The sequence below is a fragment of the Anguilla anguilla genome, chromosome 17, assembly GCF_013347855.1.
Source record: "Anguilla anguilla isolate fAngAng1 chromosome 17, fAngAng1.pri, whole genome shotgun sequence".
NCBI classification, from domain to species: Eukaryota; Metazoa; Chordata; class Actinopteri; order Anguilliformes; family Anguillidae; genus Anguilla; species Anguilla anguilla.
The window spans coordinates 22276944-22284443 of record NC_049217.1 but is presented as its reverse complement, the minus strand read 5'-3'; positions in this window follow the sequence as shown (position 1 = coordinate 22284443).

Sequence of the window (7500 nt, the reverse complement as noted above, 5' to 3'; positions counted from 1 at the left end):
TATGTGTATGAGGGAAAGAGTGTGTGCGGGAATGTGTGTGTGTGTGTGTGTGTGTGTGGTTGTGTTTGTGTGTGTGTGTGTGTGTGTGTGTGTATGTGTGTGCTGGAGTCAGTTTTAAACCCCAGGAGCCACACTGACGAAAGCAAACAGGAAAGAACACTAATGAACCCAGCACAGACTCACACATTTCTCTCTCTCACGTCCCCGGGGACTGTGTGTGAGTGTGTGTGAGTGTGTGTGTTTCTTTGTCTCTGTGTCTGCGTGCGTATGTGTTTACTTGTACTTGGCTGGTTATTCCTGTAATGTGTGTGTTCAGCTGGTCGTATGTAATGTGTGTGTTTGGTTGGTAGTCCCTGTAATGTGTGTGTTTAGCTGGTCGTATGTAATGTGTGTGTTTGGTTGGTAGTCCCTGTAATGTGTGTGTTTGGCTGGTCGTATGTAATGTGTGTGTTTGGTTGGTAGTCCCTGTAATGTGTGTGTTTAGCTGGTCGTATGTAATGTGTGTGTTTGGTTGGTAGTCCCTGTAATGTGTGTGTTTAGCTGGTCGTATGTAATGTGTGTGTTTGGTTGGTAGTCCCTGTAATGTGTCTTTGGCTGGCAGTCCCGATAATATCTGTGTTTGATTGGTAGTGTGGGGCGTGGTGGTGGGGACGCATGTGCGGGGAATCACTGCATCCCTGCTTAGCTCCACCCCACCCCCACCCCACCCCACCCCTCCTCTCCGAACACCTCACATGCGCCCCCCCCCCCCCACAAACTCCCCCAGAGGCGACCCAGCTGCACCAGCGTGTGGTGTAAGACTCACACGCATGTGTACGCCTCCTGTCTGTTTCGGGTGGAGTCCTCTGTCCAGGAGGCCGGGCGTGTCAGACGGAGTCTGGCCGGGACTCACGGCGAGTTTCCACCCGGCTTGATCAACGGGAACGAAAAGCGTGTCCTTTTCAAATCACGAGGAACGGAAATGCCAAAATCCCTCCCTCTGAGCCCTTCTAATCGCAGCTTGGACGAAAGAGTGATGGATGGCGAGGGAGAGATGGAGAGAGAGAGAGAGAGATGGAGAGAGAGAGAGAGAGGGAGAGAGAGAGAGATGGAGAGAGAGAGAGATGGAGAGAGAGAGAGAGGGAGAGAGAGAGAGAGAGAGATGGAGAGAGAGAGAGGGAGAGAGAGAGAGATGGAGAGAGGGAGAGAGAGAGAGAGAGAGAGAGATGGAGAGATGTAGAGAGAGAGAGATGGAGAGAGAGAGGGATGGAGAGAGAGAGGGAGAGAGAGATGGAGAGAGAGAGGGATGGAGAGAGAGAGGGAGAGAGAGAGAGATGGAGAGGGAGAGAGAGAGAGAGAGAGATGGAGAGAGAGAGAGATGGAGAGAGAGAGGGAGAGAGAGAGAGATGGAGAGGGAGAGAGAGAGAGAGAGAGATGGAGAGAGAGAGATGGAGAGAGAGAGGGATGGAGAGAGAGAGGGAGAGAGAGAGAGATGGAGAGGGAGAGAGAGAGAGATGGAGAGGGAGAGAGAGAGAGAGAGAGATGGAGAGAGAGAGAGGGATGGAGGGAGAGAGAGAGGAGGCCGTGCTGTAGGGCAGGAATTCGCGCCTGTTGAGTTGGGCACGGCGTGACTCAGCCGCGTGCGGGAGCATGGAAATCTTTCGCCGTGGGGAAAGGCGTGTAATCCGGACCTGAGGAGCTCCACGGCGTTGCACCGCCCCTGGGGGGGGGGCGAGGGGAGGCTGGGTATTCACAGAGAGGAAACAGCCCTGTCACAGCAGCGTCTGAACTGCGTGTGTGTGTCCATGTGTGTGTGCATGTCTGTACGTGTGTGTGTGCGTGTTTGTGCGTGGGTGTGCGCGTGTGAATGTTTTCATGACAGCAGCTGGGCTGATCGTGATGTCACACTGTGATGTCACTCTTATAGACTTTATCAGGGCCTTGGACTGGTTCTCGTTGGATCAGCACAGTTGTGGTCATTACCAGCGGGACTGTCATAACCAACAAAATGTCAGTGCTGTCCAGACCATCCTAAAAAGATGTTAACTGGTTTGATGAAGCACTTGTGGCACGTCCTCTCGGGGGCACACACACACACACACACAGTCATGCTCGCACTGACACAAACACATGGACACACACACACATACGCAGGTAAAGGTGCTCTCTCCCAGGGTGTCTCTGTGTTGAGGGAGCGTGGAGTGACAGAGAGAGAGAGGTAGTGAGAGAGAGAGGTGGAGAGAGAGAGGTAGCGAGAGAGAGAGAGAGTAGTGTATTCTCTGAGGGAAGCCTGTTGTGTAAATAGCCTTCACTCTTCACACTTGACAATAGACAATTTGTGCAGAGATCACAGACTCAAATCCTTCCTCTGAGAGTAATGAGAGAGAGAGAGAGAGAGAGAGAGAGAGAGAGAGGACAGGACAGGACAGTTTCAGGTGTGATTTTGCTTGTGTGTTATATTTATTTGTTATGTTATATTTGTGCCTATGGAAATGAGGTATAGACAAATGTTCTCAGGTGGAGGTGAGACACATGGAGAGGTTCACAGGTGGAGGTGAGACACATGGAGAGGTTCACAGGTGGAGGTGAGACACACAGAGAGGTTCACAGGTGGAGGTGAGACACACAGAGAGGTTCACAGGTGGAGGTGAGACACACAGAGAGGTTCACAGGTGGAGGTGAGACACACGGAGAGGTTCACAGGTGGAGGTGAGACACACGGAGAGGTTCACAGGTGGAGGTGAGACACACGGAGAGGTTCACAGGTGGAGGTGAGACACATGGAGAGGTTCACAGGTGGAGGTGAGACACACGGAGAGGTTCACAGGTGGAGGTGAGACACACAGAGAGGTTCACAGGTGGAGGTGAGACACACAGAGAGGTTCACAGGTGGAGGTGAGACACATGGAGAGGTTCACAGGTGGAGGTGAGACACACGGAGAGGTTCACAGGTGGAGGTGAGACACAGAGAGGTTCACAGGTGGAGGTGAGACACATAGACAGATTCTCAGGTGGAGGTGAGACACATAGACAGATTCTCAGGTGGAGGTGAGACACATAGACAGATTCTCAGGTGGAGGTGAGACACATAGACAGATTCTCAGGTGGAGGTGAGACACAGAGAGGTTCACAGGTGGAGGTGAGACACAGAGAGGTTCACAGGTGGAGGTGAGACACATGGAGAGGTTCTCAGGTGGAGGTGAGACACAGAGAGGTTCTCAGGTGGAGGTGAGACACAGAGAGGTTCTCAGGTGGAGGTGAGACACATGGAGAGATTCTCAGACACATGGAGAATGAGGCTTAAGTCCTATCAGAACTTGGTTCATTTGGGACTTTTCTTTTCAGTGGGTGAAGAATCCTTAATTTCTTTGTCCTGGGGCACGCTTTTGCACCGAGCTGAGAGAGACAAAGCCAGAGAGAGAGGCAGAGAGAGAGAGGAGAGCGAAAAAGGAATAGAGATTTGAATGTTTGCAGTCTGACATCATGAGATGTTTTGACTGACCCCCCATCCCACAGCACAGATAACCCGGTTCAGACAGTGTTTTCTGTGTTTAATTTTTATTTAATGTTTCCTCTTTCAGGTTGTGAGAGGGTGAGGGGGAGTGACGGAGTGAGTGTAGATTGCAGATGGCAAGCTGCAGTTTTATATTTACTGCTTGTAAAGACCTACATTTGGCTTGATTTTATTTATTTCTTTTTTTTCTTTTTAAAGAGTTTGTTCACATGAAGTGAAAGGTATTTGAGTCATCCCCCCCCCCCCCCCCCAGAAAAAGGGGTTTCCTACATACCTTCCAAGTGCCTTGGGTAGGGCTATAACCTCAAGCTTCCTTCAGGGGTGGGGTTTCTTGGGCAGAAGGTGGCAGTGTCCTGATTAAGTCGGTAAAGCTTGAAAATGCTGACACACTTCCACCTTTGGCACCCCGCCCCCCTCTGCAGCCCCCCTCCTGCCCTCACTCTGGTTTTGGGAGGGGAGAAGGCGAGGGGGGGGGGTGTGTGCGGGCGTGAGGCGCTGCACGTTCTTCGTTCCTGTCATTAGCGCTGTTGTCACCGCGCCCGTCTTTGTCGGAGGTCCTAAACGGCGTTTAATGGGGCTTTGTGGGGGCGAGGGAGAGCGCGGCTCATTAGTTGGGGGAGAGGTGGTTGGTAGCGGCTCCCACCGTTAGCCGCCGAGCCGAGACACCCTAAATACGGGGGGGAGTACCTCCGTTCCTCCGTTCAGGGGGGGCTCTGACACAGTCGGGGTTGCCTTGACTACCATCGGCAGCGTTCTGTACCCACGTTGACAGAAATACCCGCTGTGGGCGCGCGTTAGCGCCCCGTTCGTTAGCGCCCCGTTCGTTAGCGCGGAGCCGCATTGTTCTGGCCTGGCAGCGGCCCGCAGGCGCACGGCGCTCCAGCCCCGGCCCCGCTCTGAATAAGCCTGCTGGCGGCGTGGCGACGTGCCGCTCTGGAGGTTTACAGCCCAGCTCCGGGAGCGCCGCTTCTTTTCATGTCCAGGCCCGTTGCCGTGGAGACGTGAAGGGGGGTCGTTCATTAGCAGCTCCAGCTTTGGCCCGCTCGGGCCGTCTGAGATTGGCCCTGTTTCTCAGCGCTAATGCTAGCGCTACGCTGGCCCTGTTTTTCAGTGCTAATGCTAGCGCTATGCTGGCCCTGTTTTTCAGCGCTAATGCTAACGCTACGCTGGCCCTGTTTTTCAGCGCTAATGCTAGCGCTATGCTGGCCCTGTTTTTCAGCGCTAATGCTAACGCTACGCTGGCCCTGTTTCTCAGCGCTAATGCTAGCGCTATGCTGGCCCTGTTTTTCAGCGCTAATGCTAACGCTACGCTGGCCCTGTTTTTCAGCGCTAATGCTAACGCTACGCTGGCCCTGTTTTTCAGTGTTAATTCTAACGCTACGCTGGCTCTGTTTCTCAGTGCTAATGCTAGCACTACGCTGGCCCTGTTTCTCAGTGCTAATGCTAACGCTACGCTGTGATGTTGATCCCTCCATTTCAGCGTGACTTTTGTCAAAGTTGAGATGATACCAGAGATAAACAGCAGCGTTTGTATGTCACTGAATGTGCCTGACTGTGAGGCTGTCTCTGTTAACCCGTGAATATTTTAACATACAGTATTTATGCTACATGTTGGTGAAACGACAGTGAGTGTGTAACTGCGTGTGTGTGTCTGTCTGTTTTCTGTCTGTGTGTGTATGTGCGCATGTGCGTGTGTGTATGTTATATATATATTGGGGTACAGGCAGTATGAAGACTTGGTTGTGCTCTCTCCTTGGTTGGTCTGTGTTGGGTGTGTAAATGGGTGTGTAAAAGGTGTGTAAATGGGTGTGTAAAATGTGTGTAAAAGGTGTGTAAACGGGTGTGTAAAAGGTGTGTAAATGGGTGTGTAGAAGGTGTGTAAATGGGTGTGTAAAAGGTGTGTAAATGGGTGTGTAAAAGGTGTGTAAATGGGTGTGTAGAAGGTGTGTAAACGGGTGTCCGCTGCAGGTGTTGCCGTGGGTGTGGCGGTTGCGCTGGGCGCTCCAGGTGCTCGCCCTCACGCTGGGGCAGGAAGTGGCCCTGCTTTATAACCCTTATAAACCACTCCAGGTGTGGACTGAAGGTGTCCGGCTGCTGCGTTGGTTTAATTGGGCCGGGCTGATGTTTGCTTTAACGCCGTCCCGTCGGCCTTCCCCAATGTCAAATCCAGGGGACCAGGAGCGAGAGAAGCCTGCCGGACCCCCAGGCTAACCCCGGGGGGGGGTTTGTGATCCCGGTTTACTCTAGCACCTCCCACCCAGATCTCCCCTATTGTCCTCCGCCTGTTAGGGCGAGCTTGCCTACGGGGCTTTAAATTCAAACACCTGCCCATAAAGCCGTTTGGACACCCAGGAGAGTCCCCCCCCCCCCCCCCCCCACAATGACGTCCCTGCCAGGGTACTCCTCACCCGTGGGTCGCTGGAGCGAAATATTTTCTGTGTGGAAGTGATGTAAGTCAGTGGTGTAAACAAGTAGGGGTGTGGGGTGTGGGGCGTGGGGGTGTGTGTGTGTGTGTATGTGTGTGCATGCGAGTGAGTGAGCGCACACGTGTGTGTGATTTGTGCCAGGGTTAGACAGTAAAAGGATTCAGCCGGGCTTTTCTAAGGCTTTTTTCCATCGCTGTGATAAAGCAGCCTGAGTCACAGGCTTTTACTGTTGCCTGTTTTTTGTGGGATTTTCTGCAGCCTGCATCTGTTTTCAGGGGAGCTCCTGAATCTCACTCTGTGTGTCCAGCCTGGCAGCTTCGCACCTCCAAATCCGGCAGGGCCTTTAGGGTGCCGTGCACACGGACTGATCAGTGCAGGGGTGCACACGTGGAGCTGCGGTCAGCACTCCCGGGGGGGAATTGTGTATCCCCAAAATCCCAGACCCTGGCCGGTCCTGAAGGAGGAAGCTCTCCTGGGATGCTCCTCTTGCAGGAGTGTGTTTACGGGATATGGATGGGGCAGGAGGCGGGGCCTCTGCGTGAATAAGCCCCTCCCCAATGGAACATGCTATGGTAGAGCCCCCCTCAGCTGAAGTTCAAGGCATGTTCTGTACAGGACTGCAGTGTCTGTGCTGCTGTGTCTGTGCTGTACAGGGCTGCAGTGTCTGTGCTATACAGGGCTGCAGTGTCTGTGCTGCTGTGTCTGTGCTGTACAGGGTCTGCAGTGTCTGTGCTGCTGTGTCTGTGCTGTACAGGGCTGCAGTGTCTGTGCTGTACAGGGCTGCAGTGTCTGTGCTGCAGTGTCTGTGCTATACAGGGTTGCAGTGTCTGTGCTGCAGTATCTGTGCTATACAGGGCTGCAGTGTCTGTGCTGTACAGGGCCTGCAGTGTCTGTGCTGCTGTGTCTGTGCTATACAGGGTTGCAGTGTCTGTGCTGCAGTATCTGTGCTATACAGGGCTGCTGTGTCTGTGCTATACAGGGCCTGCAGTGTCAGTGCTGCTGTGTCTGTGCTCTACAGGGGCACGGTGTCAGGTGCAGGGGGAAGTCCCTTGCTTTATTCAGGGCCTGGTCGTCTCCTGGTTTCCCTGGGAACAGTTCCTCTTCTTCTCCCCCCGATCTCCCACCTGTCCCCTCCCAGGGGGCTAGACGGCTGTTTTATACCTGAGTGGTGCGCTTTGAGCTGGGATGGGGCCCCTGCTGATGTGATGGGAGTCTGATAAGGTTGTGCCAGGAAGGCTGACCCCGCCCACCCCATCCCATCCCTCTCTAAGCCCCGCCCCCTCATAACCAGTCCCAATCCACACACCACTGCCATTGTCAGATTCAGCAAGCTTTCTGAGGACAAGGAGCAGGTTTATCGCTGGGACCCCTAGGGGGGAGAGCCGGGGATCTAAGAGTAAACATGAGAGGGAAGGGGGCGGAGCCTGCTTTACGGAGCATCAGAGCAGGCAGTGGGCCGTGATGTCACTCAGCCTGCAGTCAGGTTAACGCCGTGTGCTTCCTGTCCTGTGATCGATGCCGCTTTCGCCCCCGTAAACGTCCCGGATACCCAGCCCGGGGGGGGGGGGGGGGGGGGGGGGG